Source organism: Anabrus simplex, chromosome 1, assembly GCF_040414725.1.
Source record: "Anabrus simplex isolate iqAnaSimp1 chromosome 1, ASM4041472v1, whole genome shotgun sequence".
Lineage (NCBI taxonomy): Eukaryota > Metazoa > Arthropoda > Insecta > Orthoptera > Tettigoniidae > Anabrus > Anabrus simplex.
Genome location: NC_090265.1, coordinates 1,636,526,724 through 1,636,545,889, shown reverse-complemented (window position 1 = coordinate 1,636,545,889; position 19,166 = coordinate 1,636,526,724). Strand labels below are relative to the sequence as shown.

The 19,166-nt window shown below is 38.6% G+C and overlaps 1 protein-coding gene across 2 annotated transcripts in view; it reads right to left on the bottom strand.

Annotated features, from left to right (window-relative positions):
• Positions 1-10,497, bottom strand: part of LOC136858637 (myrosinase 1) — a 145,291-nt gene extending 134,794 nt beyond the window's left edge. The window contains exon 1 of one of the 2 annotated variants that reach the window (XM_068225643.1): positions 10,358-10,497. The gene's annotated coding sequence lies outside the window, so the exon portion shown is untranslated. Of the gene's footprint in view, positions 1-4,994; positions 5,131-10,357 lie in introns of those variants that run through there. The other variant, XM_067138340.2, reaches the window with a different exon arrangement.
• Between the last annotated feature and the right edge of the window lie 8,669 nt (positions 10,498-19,166).

Here is a 19,166-nt window from a genome sequence, read left to right as displayed (position 1 = left end):
ATTTTTCCGAAAACAAAAAAGCACGTGTTACTTTATATTTAAAAGAGATGTAAAAATACCAATTTTCACGCTTGTAACATGTTACTTTTTGAGATATAGGTACTCATTTTAAAAATTTACCACCTTTGTCAGTCTTGTTCACCCCACTTCCTAAGTATTTGATGTATATGTATTCCCTTAAAAATAAATCATCTAAGTTCACTTCTCTTCACCCACCCCACCCCTTTAAGTGGATTTTCCGAAAACATAAAGTACGTTTTTTTCAAGGAGATTCCAAATACCAAATTTCATGTCTGTAACATCTTCAGTTTTTGTGATATAAGTATCCACATAAAAAGCATTCAGCCTGTTTTTCAGTCCTTTTTACCCCCCTCCCCACTGAAATGTTTTCCGAAAACAAACAAATACGTGTTATTTTTATTTTTAAAAGAGATTAAAAATATTACTCTTCACGTCTGTAACGTGTTAAGTATTTGATATATACTGTGTACAGTATATGTTCATGAAAAACTTCACCCACATTAACACTTTCCTTTAAATGGATTTTCAGAAAACAAACTATGCCTGTTCCTTTATTTTTACAGGAGATTCCAAATGCCAAATTTCATGTCTAACATGCTACATTTTTGAGATATACTCATTTTAATAATGCACCCCTTTTGTCACTCTAGTTCACCACCCTTTTTTAGTAGATTTTCCAAAAACAAATCATAAATGTTTCCGTATTTATAAAGAGACTAAGTTCACTTCTCTTCACCCACCCCACACCCTTAAGTGGATTTGTCGAAAACAAAAGGTACGTTTTTTCAAGAAGATTCCAAATATCAATTTTCATGACTACAACATCTTCAGTTTTTGAGATATAAGTATCCACCACTTTTTCACCTTTTTCACCCCCTTTAGAAAAATGCGTGTTTCTTTATTTTTAAAGGAGATTCCACATACCAATGTTCATGTCTTTAAACTGTTCAGTTTTCGAGATATAGATACACTCATTTTAAAAATTCACCCCTCGTTTCACCCCCTTAGCGACGGAATATCCAGAAATTCTCCCTTAACCCTTTCCCGCCCATATTAAAATGCATGTTTTCCCCAGAATTAAAGCAATTCTTTTCAGCCATCCTTATGATAATGCAGATATTTATAAAAATGTATATTGTACAAAAACTAATGAACAATTAATTCGAAAATGTTTTCATCAAATATAAGGGAGAAATACTCTAATGCTGTACTAGCTACAGGAAGAGAATGGCAAGGTCGTGCCTCTTTAGTAAAGTCCGCCGGTTCGATGTGAAACAATGTATTTGTCCATTGAAAGTTAGGCCTACAATCTATGTCATATGCGCATGTGTACGTCGTCATTTCCTGAAATATCGTCATTTTCATTTTCACTTTCCACTTCACTGAGTTCACTTGAGCCACTACTAACAGTTTCACAGTCAGAATAATCGTTCACCAAACTTTCAATGTCGTTATCGCATAAAATATTTTCACGCGAATTAAACGTCGACGTGTTTGTTTACAATATATCACTGCCTTCCGTATTTCGTGTTCTAATACGCCTGCTAAGGTTTTAAAAGAAGAAAACTAATATCTTTGGTCTCTAGGAAGTGCACATGCTAGTAATTGTAAGTTATATTTGTCTATCGGCCGATAGATGGCTCATACATGCGACTAGAAGTTCAAGTACGCTTTACTACGCTATGGGCGGGAGAGGGTTAATGAGCACATACGTTGTAATATGAACGTATCCCCTAAATTTCATTTCTTTATGTCCAGTAGTTTTGGCTCGCCGATGATGAATCGGTCAGTCAGGGCAAGTTATGATATATATATAAAACGTAGCTCAACTGCCTTACAGTGCTTGCTGTCTCCATCATACATCACTTTTACCAACATAACAAACTAATGCTTATCTTATAAATGATATGATGCTGTGACGACCCTAATTTTAGTGAAGGAACAATCACCTTCCTTGACTGAATTCTAATCGCCTGAACAGACCAAAAGTTTACACATTATGAACTTGAGGGTGTTGACCTTATCTAATCCTCTTCTGTTAGATACTAATTATCAATGCTTCACCACTTAACACTTTCTAGTAACCTTGGTCAAACCAAATACACGCATAATTTTACATCACAAACTCGTAGATTGGTTCGTTCAGGGATTTTACAAAGATTGTGTTATCTTATTTATTCTAGTGAAAATGTAGCGCTAATGATGAGCTACGCGGGAAATAGCTTTAATCAAGTTTTGACGCAGTACGTGATAGATAATAAGTACGTAGTCAGAAAGAATTTGAAAAGTAATTTTGGACATTTTATTTCTTGTTCCAACTCAAGTTTACACATTCTCAAGATCTTGAGCACCAAATCGCTGTTCTCCATTGAGCCAATAGATCTGCTCGGTTGGGAATCCACCAACGCCTCACGACGGTCGGACGCCTTAATTTTGAGACTCTCCCGATAATTCTTATACTACTACTACTACTACTACTACTACTACTACTACTACTACTACTACTACTACTACTACTACCAATAATAATAATAATAACAATAATAATAATAATAATAATAATAATAATAATAATAATAATAATAATGTATGGCTTCCGAAGAGGTCTTGTGCAGGCCTTTCGAGCTGACGGCACTCACAACGAGCCCTCGAGCCATTGGAATTAACGAATGAATGTTAAATTCCACGATCCTGCCGGGAATCGACTCGGAGACTCTCGGGATCAAAGGCCAGCACACTATTAAGCCATGGAGCCGGAACAAAAAATCCTTTCAAGTTCGGCACTGTTTTTAGACTTCATTGAATTCTGAAAATCCACCCTATTTTGACAAATGTGCCTTCAATAATTTGGAAGACATTCGTCGCGATATTTTACGAAATATATATTTTATTTTTTGCATTTCCTCACACCACAGTTATTTCAAATTATCGCTAGTTGATTCGTTTTTTCCATAAGCATGTAGAGTTGTAACAGAATTATTTAAAACTTTGGTGGCGAATGGAGGAGGATAGGTACCTAGGAGAATAATGGACTCTGTTATGGAGGGTAAGAGAAGTAGAGAGAGATCAAGACGACGCGTGGTTAGACTCAGTTTCTAACGATTCAAAAATAACAGGTATAGAACTAAATGAGGCCACAGCACTAGTTGCAAATAGAGGATTGTGGCGACGTTTAATAAATTCACAGAGGCTTCCAGACTGAACGCTGAAAGGCACAACAGTCTAATGATAAAGTATGTATGTATGTATGTTGGTTTGAATTACTTTAAAAAGTAAAATAATTATTGACGTTTATTGCAATAGTTGAAAGACTTACTTGATGTCATGCTGGGATTAACTCATTGGTCTTTGACCTGACTGGACGTGTTAAGAACCAGGTCCCTAACATTGGCCCTAATCTGCTGTGAATGCTGTTAATTTGAATTTCATGTGGACTTACATCATCCAATCTTAATTTCTTTTCCTCAATACAGTTATTTAAACCGAGCTCGATAGCTGCAGTCGCTTAAGTGCGGCCAGTATCCAGTATTCGGGAGATAGTAGGTTCGAACCCCACTGTAGGCAGCCCTGAAAATGGTTTTCCGTGGTTTCCCGTTTTCACACCAGGCAAATGCTGGGGCTGTACGTTAATTAAGGCTAAGGTCGCTTCCTTCACACTCCTAGCCCTTTCCTGTCCCATCGTCGCCGTAAGACCTATCTGTGTCGGTGCGACGTAAAACAACTAGCAAAAAAACAGTTATTTAATAATAATTGATATCTTATTTCATGAAAATAACCATTAATTCCTATATAATAGGTATCTTACGTGCACGTTTACTGAGGTGTTGATCTACCTTTATCAATAACTTCAACTGCGTTCAATAATTTAATTAAATTATTCCGAGAAGATTTCAGTTCCTGATCACAATATTTTACAATTTAATTAGCTTTTTATTTAGTTTATAGCGTCATTCTCCACATTTGATTTCTCTCGAAACTCAATATTTGTTCGTTCTTAAATATTGTAGTTTCAGTTCACACTTCCCTCATTTATCAATCTCAATAATTGAGGATTATTCCCTTAATTAGTTAAACAAAATATTTATCATTCTCATTTCCCTCCAACTGATACTCTCTGTTTTGTAAAGCATAATTTTTATTATACTCGTATTATAATTATTTACATTGTTTAGGCTTTATCATTGTATGATCTAGTCAGCGAGATGATAATCGCGTAAAGATCCAAGAGCCCTGCGCGGATGTACAAAATATTATCCACACCCGCTCCAGATCCGCACTTTCCTCATCGTCACCCGCATCCGTATCTGCGAATGGTTATTCTTGGATATTTTAAATATACAGTATAACTACAGTATCTTACACCAAGGTACTGAAAAGGATAGACCTGTTAACATAATACAAAAGCCTGACACCTGGCACCAGAACTCCCCCAATCACACGTTTATGAGGGATTTTCTCTTGCGGCAACTACCGACGTATTGACCTTTGTCCTTCCTTCCATTAACTGCGGTCAGAAGCCAGTTAGGTTACGATCAGATTTAGGTATTTATGGTCTCAAGGCTCTTTATATATCGCCATTCTCCCGTACAAATGTTGAGGGTCACCTAATCACAAGCAAAAATAAGAGTATACCTGACTGAAAATCAATAAACTTCATTATTTAGAAATTATCAGCAAAATTATCTGCACTGCCACAAAGTTTGAATCCGCCAAGACACTAACTTCGCAGATATCCGTATTCGTGCAGGGATCTATATACGTGCATCTTCGGCTTCTTCCACGTTATATTGGTGTTGATTAATTGAGATAGTGCTTAGTCACAGTGATAATTAATTAAGTTTTTATCTAATCAGTTGTGGCATCATAGACCCCAATGACAAAAATCTTGTACAGAAAAAAATAGAGTTTCATTTACTTTATATATATATATACTGTATATATATATGCAAAGTGAATGCTTTTGAAGTTGCTACCTGAAACAATGGATACGTATGATATTGCTTTAAAATATCCGTTAGACCAGTGCGGTGAGGCGACCCTGACGACGTACTCCTTTGGTGTGCGATCTCCGCTGTAAGAATGACTTCGCTGGCTATTGTTAAGTGTTCACTGCTAAGGTCAACTGATCCAAAGACACTATAGATAAAACTTGTAATTATCCAAGATGCTTTAGCTCTTTCTTTGTGGCGCAACTTACTTGAATGACACCGAGAATTATTATCAGATTCTAAATTGGCAGCCACTTGATTTCCACATTTGAAAATTATGACTTGGTGGACATTGAGTTATAATTATTACCATAAGGTACTCTCGTTGCTTATGTAAATAGAAACATATATTAAATGACCCTGACGATGATTAATAATGAACAAAAGTCAATTCGTATCAGTGATAACGAAGTACTCTTCGAAAGGTACCAGTCTTGTGCGTATGTACGATAGAACTATTATCACCTTAACTTTTTAATGCAACTCTCACGTATATTAGACTATAGCTCATGCCAGGATAATGAAACGTTCCGTTCAAACTTCTACAACATCTAAAACAGGGTCATGTTGATGGCATCGTTGGGAAAGCATACAGATCGTTACATCTCATTATATCTGAAGTATGTATTTGTTTACTGTTTGTAAGAAGGAGCTATACTAAATGAATGGAGAGTTGCTATAGTAGCTGCTGTGTACAAAGGAAAGGGTGATAGACATGAAGCTGAAAATTAGAGGAGAGTCAGTTTGACATGCATTGCATGTAATCTTTTGGAAAGCATACTTTCTGATTATATTAGACATGTTTGCGAAATTATTAACTGGTTCGATAGAAGGCACTTCTGGTTTAGGAAAAATTACCCCACTGAAGCTTACCTTGTAGGATTCCAGCAAGATGTAGCAGATACCTTAGATTCTGCAGGTAAAATGGATTGTATTGCGATTGACCTGTCTAAGGCTTTTGATAGGGTAGATCATGGGAGGCTACTGGCAAAAGTGAGTGCAATTGGACTAGACAAAAGAGCGACTAAATGGGTTGCTGTATTTCTAGAAAATAGATCTCAGAGAACTACAGTAGACGAAGCTTTATTTGACGCTGTAATAATCAGGAGAGGAATTCCACAAGGCAGTGTTTTGGGAATTTTATGTTTCCTTTTATTTATATATATATATAAATGACATGAGTAAAGGAGTGGAATTAGATATAAGACTTTTTGCAGATGATGTTGTTCCGCGTAGAGAAATAAATAACTTACAGGATTGTGAGCAACTGCGAAATGACCTCGTTAATATTGTGAGATGGACGGTGGGCAATGGTATGATGAAAAACGGGGTTAAAATCAGGTTGTAGGTTTCACAAATAGGAAACGTCTTGTCAGTTTTAATTACTGCGTTGATGGCGTGAAAGTTCCTTTTGGGGATCAGTGTAAGTACCTAGGTGTTAATATAAGAAAAGACCTTCATTGGGGTAATCACATAAATATGATTGTTAATAAAGGGTACAGATCTCTGCACATGGTTATGAGGGTATTTAGTGGTTGTAGTAAGGATGTAAAGGACAGGGCATATAAGTCTCTGGAAAGACCTCAACTAGAGTATGGTTCCAGTATATGGGACCATCACCAGGATTACTTGATTCAAGAACTGGAAAAAATCCAAAGAAAAGCAGCTCGAATTGTTCTGGGTGATTTCCGACAAAAGAGTAGCCTTACAAAATTGTTGCAAAGTTTGGGCTGGAAAGATTTGGGAGAAAGGAGACGAGCTGCTCGATTAAATGGTATGTTCATAGCTGTCAGAGGAGAGATGGCGTGGGAGGATATCAGTAGACGAATAAGTTTGAGTGGTGTCTTTAAATCTAGGAAGGATCACAACTTGAAGATAAGGTTGGAATTGAAGAGGACAAATTGGGGCTAAAATTCGTTTATAGGAAGGGGTGTTAGTTATTGGAATAAGCTACCAAGGGAAATGTTCAATACAGAAAAACAACAGATAGGGAATCTGCCACCTGGGCGACTGCCCGAAATGCAGATCAGTAGTGACTGATTGTAGTGTTAGGTAGGATGAGCCAGGAGCGAAGGGGTAATGTGTGACGTACATAATGGGAGAGGGGAGAAAACGAGTGAACGAGCGGCAAACCAACGGAATGAGTTGTGAATCTTATGAAGTGTGAGACCTATGAAGTGTTTGATCTACCAGTTCATCGCAATTTGAGTGATTAGTTCATACTTCATGGTAGTGAAGCGTTCATTTTGAACAACTCATTCACGAGCTATCCATCACTAATTCCACGCGTAGATATTTGCGATACAAGTGGCGATCCGTAGCGCTAATGATGAGCTATGCGGGGTATAGCTTTAATCAAGTTTTGACGCACCACGTGATAGAAAATAAGTACCTAGTCAGAAAGAATTTGAAATGTTATTTTGGACATTTTATTTCTTGTTCCAACACAAGTTTACACATTTTCAAGATCTTGAGCACCAAATCGCTGTTCTCCATTGAGCCAATAGATCTGCTCGGTTGGGACTCCACCAACGCCTCACGACGGTCGGACGCCTTAATTTTGAGACTCTCCCGATAATTCTTATACTACTACTACTACTACTTCTACTACTACTACTACCAATAATAATAATAATAATAATAATAATAATAATAATAATAATAATAATAATAATAATAATAATAATAATAATAATAATAATATGTGGCCCCCGAAGAGGTCTTGTGCAGGTCCTTCGAGCTGACGGCACTCACAATGAGCCCTCGAGCCATTGGAATTAACGAATGAATGTTAAAATCCACGATCCTGCCGGGAATCGTCTCCGAGACCCTCGGGATCAAAGGCCAGCACACTAACTATTTAGCCATGGAGCGGTAAAAAATCCTTTGATGTCTGGCACTGTTTTTAGACTCTTTTGAATTCTGAAAATCCATTCTATTTTGACAAATGTGCCTTCAATAATTTGGAAGACATTCGTCGCGATATTTTACGAGATGTATATTTAATTTTTTTTTTTTTTTTGCATTTCCTCACACCACAGTTATTTCAAATTATCGCTAGTTGATTCGTTTTTTGCATAAGCATGTAGAGTTGTAACAGAATTATTTAAAACTTTGGTGGCGAATGGAGGAGGATAGGTTACCTAGAAGAATAATGGACTCTGCTATGGAGGGTAAGAGAAGTAGGGAGAGACAAGGCGACGATGGTTAGACTAAGTTTCTAACGATTTAAAGGTAAGAAGTATAGAACTAAATGAGGCCACAGCACTAGTTGCAAATAGAGGATTGTGGCGACGTTTAATAAATTCACAGAGGCTTGCAGACTGAACGCTGAAAGGCATAACAGTCTAATGATAAAGTATGTATGTATGTATGTATGTTGGTTTGAATTACTTTAAAAAGTAAAATAATTATTGACGTTTATTGCAATAGTTGAAAGACTTACTTGATGTCATGCTGGGATTAACTCATTGGTCTTTGACCTGACTGGACGTGTTAAGAACCAGGTCCCTAACATTGGCCCTAAACTGCTGTGAATGCTGTTAATTTGAATTTCATGTGGATTTACATCACCCAATCTTAATTTCTTTTCCTCAATACAGTTATTTAAACCGAGCTCGATAGCTGCAGTCGCTTAAGTGCGGCCAGTATCCAGTATTCGGGAGATAGTAGGTTCGAACCCCACTGTAGGCAGCCCTGAAAATGGTTTTCCGTGGTTTCCCGTTTTCACACCAGGCAAATGCTGGGGCTGTACCTTAATTAAGGCTAAGGTCGCTTCCTTCACACTCCTAGCCCTTTCCTGTCCCATCGTCGCCGTAAAACCTATCTGTGTCGGTGCGACGTAAAACAACTAGCAAAAAAACAGTTATTTAATAATAATTGATATCTTATTTCATGAAAATAACCATTAATTCCTATATAATAGGTATCTTACGTGCACGTTTACTGAGGTGTTGACGTACCTTTATCAATAACTTCAACTGCGTTCAATAAATTAATGAAATTATTCCGAGAAGATTTCAGTTCCTGAACACAATATTTTACAATTTAATTAGCTTTTTATTTAGTTTATAGCGTCATTCTCCACATTTGATTTCTCTCGAAACTCAATATTTGTTCGTTCTTAAATATTGTAGTTTCAGTTCACACTTCCCTCATTTATCAATCTCAATAATTGAGGATTATTCTCTTAATTATTAGAACACAATATTTATCATTCTCATTTCCCTCTGTTTTGTAAAGCATAATTTTTATTATACTCGTATTATAATTATTTACATTATTTAGGCCTTATCATTGTATGATCTAGTCAGCGAGATGGTAACCGCGTAAAGATCCAAGAGCCCTGCGCGGATGTACAAAATATTATCCGCACCCGCTCCAGATCCGCACTTTCCTCATCGTTACCCGCATCCGTATCTGCGAATGGTTATTCTTGGATATTTTAAATATACAGTGTAACTACAGTATCTTACACCAAGGTACTGAAAAGGATAGACCTGTTAACATAAAACAAAAGCCTGACACCTGGCACCAGAACTCCCCCAATCACATGTTTATGAGGGATTTTCTCTTGCGACAACTACCGACGTATTGACCTTTGTTCCTCCCTTCCATTAATTGCGGACAGGAGCCAGTTAGGTTACGATCAGATTTAGGTACTTATGGTCTCAAGGCGAGAAGTGAGGAGCATGCTGACCGTAACCGAAAATAGGAAGAAAAACTGGATACGGCATAATCTAACCTTACTACGAGTAGCAATTGAAGGGATGATAAAAGGAAAACGAGGAAGAGGAAGGAGACGATATCAGTTTTTAGGCAGCATTAGAAAAAGAAAGGAAGATTATGCAGAAGTGAAGAAAAGGGCACAAGATCGAGAGATATGGAGGTCACAGCCATTGATTGGACCTGCCGAATGGCAGAACAACCTATGATGATGATGATGGTCTCAAGGCTTTTTATATATCGCCATTCTCCCGTACAAATGTTGAGGGTCACCTAATCACAAGCAAAAATAAGAGTATACCTGACTGAAAATCAATAAACTTCATTATTTAGAAATTATCAGCATAATGATCTGCACTGCCATACAGTTTGCATCCGCCAAGACACTAACTTCGCGGATATTCGTATTCGTGCAGGGATCTATATACGTGCATCTTCGGCTTCTTCCACGTTATATTGGTGTTGATTAATTGAGATAGTGCTTAGTCACAGTGATAATTAATTAAGTTTTTATCTAATCAGTTGTGGCATCATAGACCCCAATGACAAAAATCTTGTACAGAAAAAAAGAGAGTTTCATTTACTTTATATATATGCAAAGTGAATGCTTTTGAAGTTCCTACCTGAAACAATGGATGCGTATGATATTGCTTTAAAATATCCGTTAGACCAGTGCGGTGAGGCGACCCTGACGGCGTACTCCTTTGGTGTGCGATCTCCGCTGTAAGAATGACTTCGCTGGCTATTGTTAAGTGTTCACTGCTAAGGTCAACTGATCCAAAGACACTTTAGATAAAACATGTAATTATCCAAGGTGCTTTAGCCCTTTCTTTGTGGCGCAACTTACTTGAATGACACCGAGAATTATTATCAGTTTCTAAATTGGCAGCTACATGATTTCCACATTTGAAAATTATGACTTGGTGGACATTGAGTTATAATTATTACCATAAGGTACTCTCGTTGCTTATATAAATAGAAACATGTATATTAAATGACCCTGACGATGATAATAATGAACAAAAGTCAATTCGTATCAGTGATAACGAAGTACTCTTCGAAAGGTACCAGTCTTGTGCGTATGTACGATAGAACTATTATCACCGTAACTTTTTAATGCAATTCTCACGTATATTAGACTATAGCTCATGCCAGGATAATGAAACGTTCTGCTCAAACTTCTACAACATCTAAAACAAGCTCATGTTGATGGCATCGTTGGGAAAGCATACAGATCTTTACATCTCATTATATCTAAAGCATGTATTTGATTACTGTTTGTATGAAGGAACCATACCAAATGAATGGAGAGTTGCTATAGCAGCTGCTGTGTACAAAGGAAAGGGTGATAGATATAAAGCTGAAAATTACAGGAGAGTGAGTTTGACATGCATGGCATCTAATCTTTGGGAAAGCATTCCGTCTGATTATATTAGACATGTTTGCGAAATTATTAACTGGTTCGATAGAAGGCAGTTCGGGTTTAGGAAAGGTTATTCCACTGAAGCTTATCTTGTAGGATTCCAGCAAGTTATTGCAGATACCTTAGATTCTGCAGGTAAAGTGGATTGTATTGCGATTGACCTGTCTAAGGCATTTGATAGGGTAGATCATGGGAGGCTACTGGCAGAAATGAGTGCAATTGGACTAGACAAAAGAGCGACTGAATGGGTTACTATAGTTACTATAATTCTAGAAAATAGATCTCAGAGAACTAGAGCAGACGAAGCTTTATCTGACCCTGTAATAATTAAGAGGGGAATTCCACAAGGTAGTATTTTTGGAATTTTATGTTTTCTTATATATATAAATGACATGAGTAAAGAAGTGGAATTAGAGATAAGACTTTTGCAGATGATGTTGTTCTGCGTAGAGTAATAAATAAGTTACAAGATTGTGAGCAACTGCGAAATGACCTCGATAATATTGTGAGATGGACGGTGGGCAATGGTATGTTGACAAACGGGGTTAAAAGTCAGGTTGTGATTTTCAGAACTAGGGAAAGTCTCCTCAATTTTAATTACTGCGTTGATGGGGTGAATGTTCCTTATGGGGATCGTTGTATGTACCTAGGTGTTAATAAAAGGAAAGATCTTTATTGGGGTAATCATATAAATGGGATTGTAAATAAAGGGTATAGACCTCTGAACATGGTTTTGAGGGTGTTTAGGGGTTGTAGTAAGGGTGTAAAGGAGAGGGCATATAAGTCTCTGGTAAGACCCCAACTAGAGTATGGTTCCAGTGTATGGGACCCTCACCAGGATTACCTGATTCAAGAACTGGAAAAAATCCAAAGAAAAGCAGTCCGATTTGTTCTGAGTGATTTCCGACAAAGTAGTACCATATTGTATGAACCTGCGTGTAATTGGAATGGCGGTAGTGTGGAATGTTGTGTGTGAGGAAAGGAAGATTAAGGACGTCACAAACACCCTGTCGCCAGGTCATTGATATTAATCATTACAATTAGAAACCCCTGGCTCGGGCTGGGAATACTTGGGAGAAATGAGAAGAGCTTCTCGACTAAGTGGTATGTTCTGAGCTGTCAGTGGAGAGATTGCGTGGAATGACATTAGTAGACGAATAAGTTTGAGAGGTGTCCTTAAAAATAGGAAAGATCGAAATATGAAGTTAAGGTAGGAATTTAAGGGGACAAATTGGGGCAAATATTCGTTTATAGGAAGGGGAGTTAGGGATTCAAATAACTTACCAAGGGAGATGTTCAATAAATTTCGAATTCTTTGAAATTCAGAAAAACCTGGGAAAACAACAGATAGGGAATCCTCCACTTGGGCGACTGCCCTAAATGCAGATCAGTAGTAATCGATTAATTGATTGATTGCTTGATTGATTGATTGATTGATTGATTGATCGATTGATTGATTGATTGATTGATTGATTGCTTGTTTGCTTTATTGATTGATTGATTGATTGATTGATTGATTGATTGATCGATCGATTGATTGATTGATTGATTGATCGATTGATTGATTGATTGATTGATTGATTGATTGATTAATTGATTGATTGATTGATTGATTGATTGATTGATTGATTAATTGATTGATTGCTTGCTTGCTTGTTTGCTTTATTGATTGATTGATTGATTGATTGATTGATTGATTGATCGATTGATTGATTGATTGATTGATTGATTGATTGATTGGTTGATTGATTGATTGATTGATTGATCGATCGATTGATTGATTGATTGATTGATTAATTGATTGATTGCTTGCTTGCTTGTTTGCTTTATTGATTGATTGATTGATTGATTGATTGATTGATCGATCGATCGATTGATTGATTGATTGATTGATTGATTGATTGATTGGTTGATTGATTGATTGATTGATCGATCGATCGATTGATTGATTGATTGATTGATTGATTGATTGATTGATTGATTGATTGATTGATTGATTGATTGATTGATTGATTGATTTATGCTACTTAAAGAATGATACGAAAGATTAAAAGAGAAAAGTTACTTAAGTATGGTTCGTCCAACATTTGAATATGCGAACAATTTTTGTGATCCTCACTAGGAATATATAATAAAAGAAACAGATGGTGTGCAGAGGAAAGCAGCAAGATTTGTAATAGGGGATTTCAGGAGAAAAAATAGTGTGTCAGAAATTTTGGAGAAACTTGTGTGGGATACTTTAAGTAAGAGAAGGGAGAAAACTAGACTTATAGGGTAATATAGAGCTTAATTTTCTAAAATAAAACAAGCTATTTGTTCGGGGCTTCGATCCATGTAGATCTTTTGTCCCTACTGGCACCATATTGTATGAACGTGCGTGTAATTGGAATGGCGGTAGTGTGGAATGTTGTGTGTGACGAAAGGAAGATTAAGGACGTCACAAACACCCTGTCGCCAGGTCATGGATATTAATCATTACAATTAGAAACCCCTGGCCCGGTCGGGTAACGAACCCGGGGCCGCTGGCTGAGAGGCGGACGCGTTGTCCCCTACACCGCGGGGCCGGAATAAGATAGAGCCTATACAGGAGAGGAAGCATGGGGGAAGTCCGTGAGATGCTTCAGTTGGGAAATAATTACATCGGCAGGACTGACCTCAAGTATAAATTTAGACGGGATTTTAGCAGAATCGATTGGGGTAAATTTTCATTCATTCGGAAGGCGTGAAGGCGTGGAACAGTTTACCAGCGGAAAATCTGCACAGATATTCAAGAAAAGAGTGAACAGTAACAGAGAAATGAAATGTAGAGGTCATTCGACCTGTGAAGAAATTAATTCCGTCCCCCGATCTATGGAGATTGAACAACTGAAGTAGGGGACTGCCTGTAGGGGTGAAGTACAGTGGGGATTTCGAGGGCCCTGGGACCGCTACGGTAGAAGTAAAGACCCTTTAGGAACTCTGAAAAAGGGCTTTGATTAAGACGCAGCAGGTCGTTATGAATGTAAGGTACCAATGGGTAAAACGAATGAAGTAAAATAAATAAATAAATAAATAAATAAATAAATAAATAAATAAATAAATAAATAAATAAATAAATAAATGAAAAATATATGGTGTGTGTTAATGTAGTCAGGTCCTAGTTCGTGAACCATGGGCAACGACTGAGTGGCCTAGTAAGGGGTCATGAGAGTCGGGTTACCGGTTGGTACGGAGTGGGAGTGGGCATCTCGGGCATATTCTGAGTCATGGCCCTACTTATGCTCAGGCGGCTAGGACTATACAATCCACCGGTGGTCCCTAACTCGTTAGAGGAGAGATCCTCAATTGGACTATGTGTAAGTACTATAGCATCCTGCTTCACGAATTTACCGAGCTCAGAACATTTTAAGGAAGCCTCGGACTTATGGGAGTAATGGAGTCACACTCTCATTTGACAGGCGAGAGACTCCTTGGAAACAATTTGGCGAACGAAATATAATTCGATAGGGAGCTATCAATATTAATAGGGCTTATTGGAAGAAAGAAAGCAGAAAGCTGAGTCAGCAAGGAGGATGCATCTGGATGTGCTAGGAGTAAGTGATATTCGGGTAAGTTGAGATAAGGAGGAAGAGATAGGAGATTATACACTGTACTTGAAGGGTGTTAAGAAGGGAAGGCCAGAGTCTGGGATAGGGCTGCTCATCAGGAATACTATTGCACGCAACATAGTTTTTGTTAGGCACGTAAACGAGCGAATGATGTGAGTAGATTTGACAGTTGGAGGAATTAGGACGAGAATTGTCTCAGAGTATTCACCATGCGAGGGTTCAGATGAGGATGAGGTTGACAAGTTTTACGAAGCCTTGAGTGACATCGTAGCCAGGGTCAGCAAGGATAGGATAGTGCTAATGGGCGATTTCAATGCCAGAGTTGGAAGTAGAACTGAAGGACACGAAAGGGTGATTGATAAATGTGGGAAAGATATGGGAGCTAATAGGAATGGAAAGCGTTTGCTGGACTTCTGTGCTAGTATGGGTTTAGCAGTTACGAATACATTCTTCAAATATGAGGCTTGGATCGTCGCAAGACGGACCGAAGCGAAAACATTTGCCAAGTACGTTTTCATTAATCAAGAACGAAAGTTAGAGGTTCTAAGGCGATCAGATACCACCCTAGTTCTAACCATAAACGATGCCAGCTAGCGATCCGCCGAAGTTCCTCCGATGACTCGGTGGGCAGCCCAAGGCTGTAATCTTTCACCTTTGTTGTTCGTAGTTTACATGAATCATCTGCTGAAAGGTATAACGTTACAGGGAGGGATTCAGTTAGATGGAAATGTAGTAAACAGTCTGGCCTATGCTAACGACTTGGTCTTAATGGCAAATTGTGCCGAAAGCCTGCAGTCTAATATCTTGGAACTTGAAAATTGGTGCAAGGAGTATGGTATGAATCCTTTCGAAGACTAAATTGATGTCAGTAGCTAAGAAATCCAAGGGAATTGAATGTCAGATTGGTGATACAAAGCTGGAACAGGTAGATAATTTCAAGTATTTAGGATGTGTTCTCCCAGGATGGTTATACGATGAGATTGAATCAAGGTGCAGTAAAGCCAATGCAGGGACCGAGCTCGATAGCTGCAGTCCCTTAAGTGTGGCCAGTATCCAGTATTCGGGAGATAGTAGGTTCGAACCCCACTGTCGGCAGCCCTGAAAATGGTTTTCCGTGGCTAAGTTAGGAATTAACTTGATGGATAAAGCTGTGCGCAGAAACCTTCTTCGGTGGTGGGGTCATGTGACGCGGATGGAGGAGGATAAGTTACCTAGGAGAATAATGGACTCTGTTATGTAGGGTAAGAGAAGTGGAGGGAGACCAAGACAACGATGGCTAGACTCAGTTTCCAACGATTTAAAGATAAAAGGTATATAAGTAAATGAGACCACAACACTGATTGCAAATAGAGAGTTGTGGCGACGTTTTGTAAATTCACAGAGGCTTGCAGACTGAACGCTGAAAGGCATAACTGTCTGTAATAATGTATAATAATGTAATAATAATGTATGTATATATGTATGTATGCTATGTAAATTTAGATCTTATAGCAGTTGTATAGTATTATTTGAAGTGATTCCACCTACTGTATATGATTTGATTGTGGTATGTGTGTAAGCAGGCTACAGAAGATATTATGAGTAGAATTATGTAAATAATAAAAATGTATTGAGGATGAGCTGTATGTTTAATAGAAAAAGAAGTTAGTGTACATTTTATAATAATGTATTTTAGGAACGTGTATTCATTTCTTTTTAATTTAAAATTTAGTTCTTGATAGTAATGTATTTTTGTGTATCATTTGCCACCGAGGTGGACACCTCATTTGCAAATAAAGTGATTTTGATATGATTTGATTGCCCACAGGGACGGTAGAGACAGTGAAATAACTCACGAAGAAGTGGAAAGGATAGTAAATAGTGTCGTAAAGTAGAGGAATATACAGGCTGTAACAATAAAGAATGGCAAAACGTTCGGAACGCGTTCCTCACACATAAAAAGAGAAAATATGTTGTATGAAAATGGATCCGAAAACGCTTTATTTCCATTTTCTACATCTCTGCTAGTACATTAATCGTAGGGAACAGAACGTGCCAGCATAACACATGAAACTCTTCCGTACATTAAATACCCAAAATGCCCTCCGCAGGGGCGTAAAAAACTTGGTAATGGCACGCCTGTCAAAATAAAGCCGGCCTCGTGATGTAGGGGTAGCGTGCCTACCTCTCGCCCGGAGGCCCCGGGTTCGATTCCTGGCCAGGTCAGGGATTTTTCTCTGGACCTGAGTGCTGGTTCGAGGTCCATTCCGCCATTGAGGAGCTATCTGGCGGTGAGATGGCGGCCCCGGTCTCGAAAGCCCAGAATAACGGCCGAGAAGATGCGCCGTGCTGACCACATGACCCCTCGTATTCTGCAGGCCTTAGGACTGAGCAGTGGTCGCTGAGCAGGCCAAGGCCCTTTCAAGGGTGTTAAGTGTCGTGCGGTTTTGGTTTCTTTTTCTGTCAAAATAATTCGCCCCCTCCCCCGGAAATAAAAGGTAAAAATCTATGAGTCTTACTACATATAAAAATGTATGTATGTATGTATGTATGTATGTATGTATGTATGTATGTATGTATGTATGTATGTACGTAAATGACACATCTCCTCCTAAACCACTGGAGCAATTTCAATCAATTTTTGAACACTTATTATTTGCTATCCGGAGACGAGCACTGCGGCGGTAAGCCACCTCTAGCCCCATTAGGAGTGGGGGGTTAGGGGGATCAGTTAAAAAATAATCGAAAATAGTGTCGAATACATAGTTTTTGGGGTAGCTGAGGTGAATAGTGACACTCCCGACTTTCTGCTCCCATTTGGGTGGGGGCGAGGGGGGGACTGACATATAAAATTAAACGAAAATAGTGTCGAATACATAGTTTTCGGGGTCGTCGTCGTCGTCGAGGTGAATTGTACACTCCGGATTTTTAGCATCAGGAGAAAAACCACGTGGGGATAAGACAGCCCAGGAAACCTTAGGGGCTGGGGGGGGGGGGGGGCAAGGAGGGTCAGATATACAAATTAACGAAAATAGTGTCGAATCCATACTTTTCGGGTCGCTGAGATGAATAGTGACACTCCGGGTTCTTTAAAGTCCAAGTTCAGCCCCTTTGGGGGGGGGGTGAGGGGGGAGTGATATATAAAAATTAAAGAAAATAGTGTCGAATACATAGTTTTCGGGGTCGCCGAGGGGAATTGTACACTTCGGATTTTTAGTATCAGGAGATAAACCACGTGGGGGTAAGACAGCACAGGAACCCTTAGGGGCGGGGGTGAGGGGGGAGTGATATATAAAAATTAACGAAAATATTGTCGAATCCATACTTTTCGGGGTCGCTGGGATGAATAGTGACACTCCGGATTTTTAGTATCAGGAGACAAACCACATGGGGGTAAAACACCCCAAGAAACCTTAGGGGCAGGGGGGCAAGGGGGCTCAGATACAAAAATCATCAAAAGTAGTGTTGGATCCATACTTTTCGTAGTCGCTGAGATGTATAGTCACACTTCGTAATTTTTTTTAAGTCCAAGTTCAGCCCCCTTCGTGGTAGGGGGCTATGGGAGAGTGATATATGAAAATAATCGAAAAGAGTGTCGAATCCATAGTTGTCGGGGTCGCTGATATGAATAGTGAGACTCCGGATAGTTTATAAGTTCATCTCCCTTTGGGGTGGGGGACGAGGGGGGAGTGATATATAAAATTAATCGAAAATAATGTCAAATACATAGTTTTCGATTTCGCCGAGGTGAATTGTACACTTCGAAATTTTAGTATCAGGAGACAAACCACGTGGGGGTAGGACACCCCAGGAACCCTTAGTGGCGGAGGGGGGCGAGGGGCTGAGATATAAAAATCATAGAAAGTAGTGTCGAATTCATACTTTTCGGGGTCGTTGAGATGAACAATGGCACTCCGGAATTTTTTAAAGTTCAGCCCCCTTCGTGGTGGGTGGCAATTGGAGAGTGATATATAAAAATAAAGGAAAATAATGTTGAATCCATAGTTGTCGGGGTCGCTGAGATGAGTGGTGAGATCCCGGATATGTTACAAGTCCAAGTTCATCCCCCTTTCTGGTGGGGGGTGTGGGGGATTCAGATTTTAAAATAATCGAAAATAGTGTCGAAGCCATAGTTTTCGGGGTCGCTGAGATGAATAGTAACACCCCCGATTTTTTAAAATTCAAATTTAACCACTTTTAGAGGGAGGGGGAGTGAGATATAATAATAATAATAATGATAATAATAATAATAATAATAATAATAATAATAATAATAATAATAATAATAATAATCGAATATACTGCCTAATCCATTGTTTTCCGGGTCGCTGAGATGAATAGTAACATTCCGGATTTTTAAAGTCCAGCTTCAGCCCCCTTTGGCATAGAGGGTGAGAAAGGGTGAAAAATAAATTGTCAAAAATGCCCCCCTTTGGCATAGAG